At 39.9% G+C, this 8,075-nt stretch overlaps 1 protein-coding gene across 3 annotated transcripts in view; it reads left to right on the top strand.

Annotated features, from left to right (window-relative positions):
- Window positions 1-720: 720 nt before the first annotated feature.
- zfh2 (Zn finger homeodomain 2) overlaps window positions 721-8,075 on the top strand; it is a 70,033-nt gene continuing 62,678 nt past the window's right edge. For 2 of the 3 annotated variants that reach the window (XM_065221301.1, XM_065221299.1), the window contains exon 1: window positions 721-804. The gene's annotated coding sequence lies outside the window, so the exon portion shown is untranslated. Of the gene's footprint in view, window positions 1,444-8,075 lie in introns of all 3 variants that reach the window. The other variant, XM_065221300.1, reaches the window with a different exon arrangement.

Raw genomic sequence — 8,075 nt, 5'->3', positions numbered from 1 at the left:
GAGGTTGATGGGTCTGGTACTTTTTCCTCGAGTACACCAGCCGAAATCAAGGAAGCCGAGAGTGGACTCAATGAAAAGGAGTTTGCTTGGAACTTTACCTGTTAGACCGTTGAATAGTAAATCCAACACGATGGATCTGGTAGTTTGTGTTTTACTGCTCTTTCAGGTGCCAAATATGGATTGATTTTATTATTATAAGCTCGATTATGAAGATAAATAAAACCAAACATAAAACTTATTTTTAGGGCTCAAAATAAATATGAAAAACAATAGAGAAATCCCCTTTTCGGCTAATTGCTATAACGAAAAAAAAAGCGATTTTGAGTAGTTCCTACCCAACATTCACTCTTCCTAAAACCGTTACATTCTCCTCCAAACGAAGTCTTTGCAAAATACTCAAATTTGGATTCTTCGCACAGAACTCGGCTATTTCGTTTCTCCGTGTACCATTTTACGAGACGTTTCTAGCCAGCTGATTGTTCTATTCGACTCGAACAACATGACTTCTGTCATTTAATTAAAACGGTCTATTCCTTTTATAAATTTCCACCAGAGTCCACCACCGTCGTTGTCGTCGCCTTGGAAGCAACTGCAACAGAGTCGAACTCAGCGCCTACTATGCGGGAGCACATTTCACGCACACTTCACCCTCACCCTGCCCATTCGAGTGAGTTCGAGTTCTCCCCCGTAAGTGTAGAGTGTTGTTAAGGGTACTGTCCCGTCACTCACTCGAAAAAGTCAATGTAATCTTAAGAATAGCAAACTCAACAGCTTCATTCGTGCTATCGCTGCAGAATTCGAATGGTCCTGGATTACTTTGGCTATTGGCTAAGTAGAATTAGTGTGTAGTGTGTAGTGCAAGCCGCGGGCTACTGAAATTTGGTAAAATCCACCGGAAACGCCCCCGATTTGGGCCGGATCGGGGCGTTTTTCTCCGGTCAACTTATCGCTGGAGGATCGTCTTTTTTTTTTTTTGTTGGAAATGTCGTCCGTCTTGTTGAAAAATTTTACTGCGCGAGTGTGTCTGCCTGCAGTATTCGGAAGTGTGCGTGAGCGGACCACCACTGTGAGTGTGTGTGAGTGCGAAACGAAGGCGTACGGATAGGGAAAATGTGGAGTGGTGTTTGCGATTTTTTTTTTCGATTCAGTTTCTCTTGGTAGCAGCAAGTAGACAGAGCAAGCTGTGTGCGGTTGTGGGGGTGGCCCGCTGCCTGGAAGGGAAGCCGAACGAGATTCAATTAAAGCATCATTTGATAATGGATGACACTTTTTTTTCCATTTCGGTGTGTTCGTGATTCGTGTGTCGTGCGAGACAGGTTTTTTTTTCGGACTAATGGTTGCAGAATGAAATCACAAATTAGTGCGATCGGACGGAACAGTTATTCACGGGAGAAGAAAAGACCCGAGCACGGCTGCCCTTTAACAAAGTTCCAATTAGAATGTGTAAGTTTGCGTGCTTTTCGATTCCAATCCGTGTGAAATCAAGTGCATGTGAAACAACAGAAGACCGAGAGAACCTGGTGCAGAAAGGCAGCTGCACCTTTTGAGTGGACGGACTTTTTTTTTTCTTGTGTTTCTTTCCGTCGTCATCTTGATTTTTTCGCTCCCTCATTATCATAAAAAGAGTCTCGTCCCACGATAAAGGAACAAAAAAAAAACGAGGCTGCTGTTGGTCGCTGCTGCTGCTGCTGCTGCTGTAGTTGTTGGTTAGGGCTCTTTTCCGAGATTTCAAGAGGGGCTCCCCAACCCAATAACTGACACTGACTGGAGCGAAGCAGGCGACGACGAGGCACGGACGGTGCGCTTGCTAATTAGGGTGGTTCACGGGTGGCTACTTTGATGTGTGGTGGTTATTTTACCTTGAAATGGTATAATTATATGTTTGTCACAAGTGGCGCTGTGGCGATGAAGCTGAAATTGTCAATATTATCTGCTGGGGGTAAGCAAGATGGAGACGAACAACAGTGGTACCGTTTGGTGGACGCAAATATCGTGTTAATGTGACATAATGTTGCGAAAAACTAAATGTGGTAGAACGCATTTTGTACGTTGCAAAATTTGTGCTTGCATTAAATTACCATTAGTGGGAACCGTTATGAAGTGCTTGATTGATTTGATTTCTTTATATGTTTGCCAATTAGTAAGGGTGGTCAATGCCTGTGAAAAAGCATTGATTAGTTTATTTTTGAGAATTGAAAAAAAATGTATCACGTCAGAAGTTGGCTGGGTGATTTCTTATTGTTTTAAACTAGACAAAATAAACAAAAGTACGATGAAATCGTAAGGCTTGCCATACTGAATTTGGTGAAATTAGTCCACAAATGATTTGGAACACACCGTTAAGATTCAATGCTATGCGGAGCATTTTTCAACTTTGACGTTTGTTCTACAAAGAACATAGGATCAATATGACTTCAATTGCTTCGATTCGTTACACAGTACTTTAATACGGTTTTTGATACGCGAAGAGAGTGAACACTAGGGTGGGTCAAGTTTGTAAGGTGGATCACAATCCCCTGTTCCCCACTGCTCTTCCGATGTATGTAGAGGTCCGTAACAACGGTGTCAAATTTGAACGAATTTGATTATGATTTGGATTTGCGGTAGAATTTTAAATTTTGTATGGGAAAATATATGGGCAACGCAACGAACATATTAATTTGAGTGCCAAAAATTCAAATATTGCTCAAATTTCACGGAAATAGATTGGAAATACCATGTAGAACAACTTTGTCCAAGACAGCAAATCGATTGGACTTCTGAGAAAAAAGTTATTATATCAATTTAGATCTATTGCTCCGTGCATACCGCCAGGCGTGTTACATATATGAGCTGTGTGGAACACAGATAGAGCTGGAATTAGGGCGTAACGGCTTTTGTAAACAATTACTTCTTTCGATAATTTCTAGAAAGTTAAGGCTCGCCAACGCATATCAACATCATCATCGGGCAGGGGAAGACTTACCCTACACGACGGTTATGTTGGTTTACGTGGGAGTGCCTTAAGTTCCTAGAAATTATCGAGAGAAATCATTGTTTACAAAAGCTGTTACGCCCTAATACCAACAATCAATACGAAACTATCGATTTTAAATTGGCTCACTACTTGACTAGCCTATTGGTCCCAAGCAAATCGATTAACGTACCCTATTCTAGTTGAAATTCTATTACTACACTATGTTTGTTTTGATTCGCTATGAAAGTTTGACAGATAACATCAGGGGTGTGTGGATTCATGCAGAACATGCAGGGGTGAGTGAAATAGCTTGGGACTGCTTGGGACCGTTGTTCTGGTACTGAGTGAGCCAAAAATAATAATGATTTTCTTCGGGACCCAGTGGTCTTAGAGTTACCTCTATGCTATTACCAACAATCAATACGAAACTAACGATTTTAAATTGGCTCACTACTTGAGTAGCCTATTGGTCCCAAGCAAACCGTTTAACGTACCCTATTCTAGTCAAAATTCTAGTACTACACAATGTTTGTTTTGATTCGCTATGAAAGTTTGACAGATACAATGAGGGGTTATTGGATTTTGCTATGTTTCGAGGGGTGAATCGTTTAGCTTGGGACCGAAGATAGTACCAGAGCTGAGCCAAAAAGTTGAGCACATTTCTTCGGGACCTTCTAGTCTTAGAGTTACCTCTATGCTAATACCAGCTCTATCTAGACTTGTTCTAAAGTGAAAGTAACTTTTGTACAAAGATCAAACCGATTTGCAGTCTTCGACAAAGTCGTTTTGTATAGTATTCTCAATCTTAGTCCGAGGTTTAGAGATATTTGAGTAATATTTGGCATTTTGGTAAGCAAAGGAATAGGATCGTTATCCAAGTAACAATTTTGGTTTTATAAGGGTTCTATAGATCATGAATTGGACTTGTAGAACGCTTTAAAACCTTGATAAAACTTGCAATGCTACCGTTTCCCTTAGAAAATTTAAAATCCTTCCCCAAGTCGAGATTATAACCAAATTCGTTCAAATTTTGAACGGTTGTCGGGAACCTCAATACGTATTAAAAGGGCAGGGGATCACAGGGAGTTGAAAAGATGACCCACCCTAGTGAACAACCCTACTCAACTAGCTGGATTTTTATTTGTCGTATTGATGTATTTTTTTGCTACTTCAATAGAACCTTAACAGTTTGAAAAAGTTGTGAAAATTTATATTAATATGATGCATATAAATAGAGCGAGTTTACATTCAAGATCGTGTAAAGTTATGAGATTTGTAAGCAACATTTCATGCAAGCTGATATGACATCTTTAATAAAATTCATTTTTTTCTGTGTTGGGTCTGCCCTACATCTCCTGTTCCACATCTCGATATTTCCATATTACAGTTAAATTACTCCTGAATAAGTCAGCTATTTTTTAGCTTTTATGGAAAAGATGCTCAGAAGCTGATACACGTGATCAACAAGACATGAAAATGAGCATTTGATCCCACAAATTCCATTCGGTAGACGGACGTATTAACTAATATCGCAAACATATCAAGGAGACTAGCAACTCTTCCATTTTCTCACGCAACCGATAGGAGACAGGCACAATCGCGTCATCTGCTGCTTAAAGGTAAATGCTCCTATGTAATTGGATAGCAAAGGTTCCATCCTCAGCAGGGTTATCAGTCGATAACCATCCGTTTGGGTTCTATCCTTCCCAGGTTTGGGAATGGGAATAACCAACCCTTCTTTCCACTCGTCCGGTATCTGGCCAGAAAGCCAGAATTCGTTCATTGTGCCAAGAAGAGCCAATCGGCCGACAAGAGGTAATCTCCTAAGCATGGGATACCCAATGTCGTCAGGGCCCACCGCCTTACCAATGCCGCGGCACAGGGCCCAGTTGAGCTCTTCAAGTTCGAACACCCTGTTATAGTGTCTTTAACAAGACTACACTGCCTGTCACGGGAGTAGCGGTACTCCCCCTCAACCAATGACTTTAGGAACTCATCACTGTGATTGCTGTTTGCTGACACCTTGGCAAATTGATCAGCAAAGGCCTCACTCATAAGCCCTGGGTCTTTCGTGTAATTGCTATTCAACTTAATCACCCTCTTACCACCGACAGAATTGAGATGCTGCATGTTTCTAATTTTATACAAAATTTATTTTTGATTCAAATCCAGCTTGGATCGTGTATAAAGATTAGGTCTACCTGTCTTCTGTCAAATGTCAGATTAGGTAGAAGCTGATTCCAACCCGGATAAAAAAACAAATACTCTATTAGGGTGTAGACAGGCCACAGTGGGCCGAAAGTCAATTTGCACGACTAACATAATACCTCTTAAACGAAGCATTTCCGAGGCTTGGTACCTCCGAAGAAGTTTCTCGCTATAACCTATAAACTATCTATTGGCGTTATTCGGTAGTTCGCAACTCATCCGCATAGATGGCACAAAATTTAATTTTTCGAACATTCCAAAAACGGGGTTTTTTCTTATTGAGGTGTGTAAACGATATTTTAGAAAGGTAGTTTCTTCAGAGAATTTGGTGGAATTTTCATAAGCTTTCTTCTGACGTTAGTAAAACAATAACCTAACCACCTAGAAGGGCACTGGAAACATTAATTTTCTAAAAATGCTTAAAAGTGATTAGTATCTTCAACAAAGTTGTGGATAATGCAAATTCTAGCAACTTTGCTGAAGACACCAACTTCGGGTACTGATTTTGCCCATTTCCATATATTTTTGATGAAAATGACCTATGTCTCTGATAAAAGTTAAATAATTTTAATAATAATAACCTTTCTAGAACAAATTTTAAAAAAATCCAACAAAAATCGATTTTTGAAGTGGTTTAAATAAAAATATATAATTAACACTTCATGTAATACGATACATGAAATTGGTGGCTTAAGCAAAGTTGAGAAAATGTGCATTATCTACAAGTTTGCAGAAGAGACAAACCACTTTAGAGCATGTGTAGAAAATTTAATACTTCCAGTGCTCTTCTAAGTGGATAGATCATTGGTCTACTAGCTTCAAAATAAAGCTTATTTTGACTCAACCAACATCTCTCAAGAAACAATCTTTCTAAAATAACCTTTACGCACAACATAACAAAACGCATGTTTTATTGAGCAGTGTAGAAATCCCAACCATCCTACATTAAGGGCTGAACACAATGATAGCGGCATAGCGGCAAGATCTTCAAGACGTGAACCAAATAATCATCCAAGGTCGTAGTATGTAATCAGAACCATGCAACCGGACATATTTCGGGTACCCCCGGGGAACTGGTCAGATTCTTATTGAACCAACACCTACATGCGACACATCAAATTATATGATAATTCAAAATATGATCATTGGTGGCCATATTAAGTACTGAAGACCACGTTGGCCAGATCCGAACATGTTCCGGATACCCCTGGAGAAGTGAAACTTGAACCTACATCCTCATGTGAAACACCAAACTATATGAGAATTCAAAAATAAGAACATTAGTGAACATATTATGTACTCAAGACCACACTGGCCAAACATGTTCCGGGTGCTCCCGGGGAGTTTCATAAATTTCCCGAAATTTCCTTGAGGCCAATGGAACTTCTCTGGAGTTCTCAGAACTTCCCTGAAATTCTCTTCAGAACTACTCTGAAGTTCTCCTCAGAACTACTGTGAAGGTCTCATCAGAACTACTCTGAAACCCGCCACAGAAATATTCTGAAGTTCTCATCAGAACAACTCTGAAATTCTCCTCAGAATTTCTCTGAAGTTCTCCTCAGAACTACTCTGAAGTTCTCCTCAGAACTACTCTGATGCTCTCTTCAGACTTATTTTGAAATTCTCATCAGAACTACTTTGCAATTCTCCTCAGAACTAAGTTCTCGTTAGAACTACTCTGAAGTTCTCCTACATTTTCCTGACATGTACGAAGTTGTCCGAATATTCTCTTGATGATTTTTAAACTTTCGCTAGTCGGGACTTCCCTGAAGATATCTTCACTCCCCCAGAAGTTCTTTTAACTTCTCAATAAATTAGAGTTGTCTGCAGTTCCCTAAGATTCACGGAACTTTTCTTAAGCTTCCGCAGTTTTCCTGATATTCATAACTCTTCTCCGAAGCTCTCGATATTTCCCCACGGTTCAAGGTACTTCTTCACAGTGCTCCCAAATGTTTTAAAGTTAATGCAAATTCCGCGACGAATTTCGGAGAATTTCAAAGCCCCTCGGATATTTTTACAAGATTTCAGATTGATTAATTATTCAGAGGACATTCTACTGATTTTTCTTCACTATGTCAGCTGAATCAGAGATTATTCAAATAACAAATAACTCGAAACTGCAATCCAAATAATCCCGTTTACGTGGTTTGTTTACGTACAGTGTAAGAGGAAAAATAACTAGATTGTGCGCGCATGCATTGTGGGCAGGAATGCCGCAACGCGGCAGCGGTACAGCGGTTAGCGCGATTTTAGTACATTGCGCGTTTGCCACTGTGCCGCTATGTCGCTATGCCGCTGTAACGAAAATAACAATCAGTATGAAGTAGTGTTGGGGCCTCCCTGAGCTCAGTCGGTAAAGGCGCAGCTACAAAGCGAAACCATACTGGAGGTGGCTGAGTTCGATTCCCGGTCCGGTCTAGGAATTCATCGGGTTGGTCAATTTCTCGACTTACCTGGACATCGAGAATGATTGTACTTGCCACACAATGTATGCCCTTTTCACATGTGGCTCGTGAATTATGCTAATGCAAAAATGGTCTACCAGCACGGGATTTCAGAAGCAACTGACAATATTTCTTCATTCAATGCTTCCCCTTCGTATCAATCTATTGATCAAGATTGAATGAGTATTAGAAAAATGATGATTGGTTTGAACATTTTTTATTTTGCGGCTAAATTTTAATTGCTGATCAATAGTGCAGGGATATAACCCAGATTATTATAATGTGTCTTTAGTTGATTTGAAATTCGGATCTTAAATTAAAAATGTTTCGGTTTAATTATTGTTGGAGTTGTTTAAGCCATTCATGCTCGTGAACAAAAAGATTTTCTTAAGCCAATAAGTAATACATGTGATTTTGACGTAGGACTACGTCTTTGTGGACTATACTGGGCTGCAAATCAAAATAAA

Source organism: Ochlerotatus camptorhynchus, unplaced genomic scaffold (assembly GCF_037179485.1).
Source record: "Ochlerotatus camptorhynchus isolate MF236.1 unplaced genomic scaffold, CSIRO-AGI_Acam_v1.1 ptg000141l, whole genome shotgun sequence".
NCBI classification, from domain to species: domain Eukaryota; kingdom Metazoa; phylum Arthropoda; class Insecta; order Diptera; family Culicidae; genus Ochlerotatus; species Ochlerotatus camptorhynchus.
The sequence above is the reverse complement of the archived record's forward strand: the minus strand, read 5'-3'. Positions and strand labels throughout refer to the sequence as shown.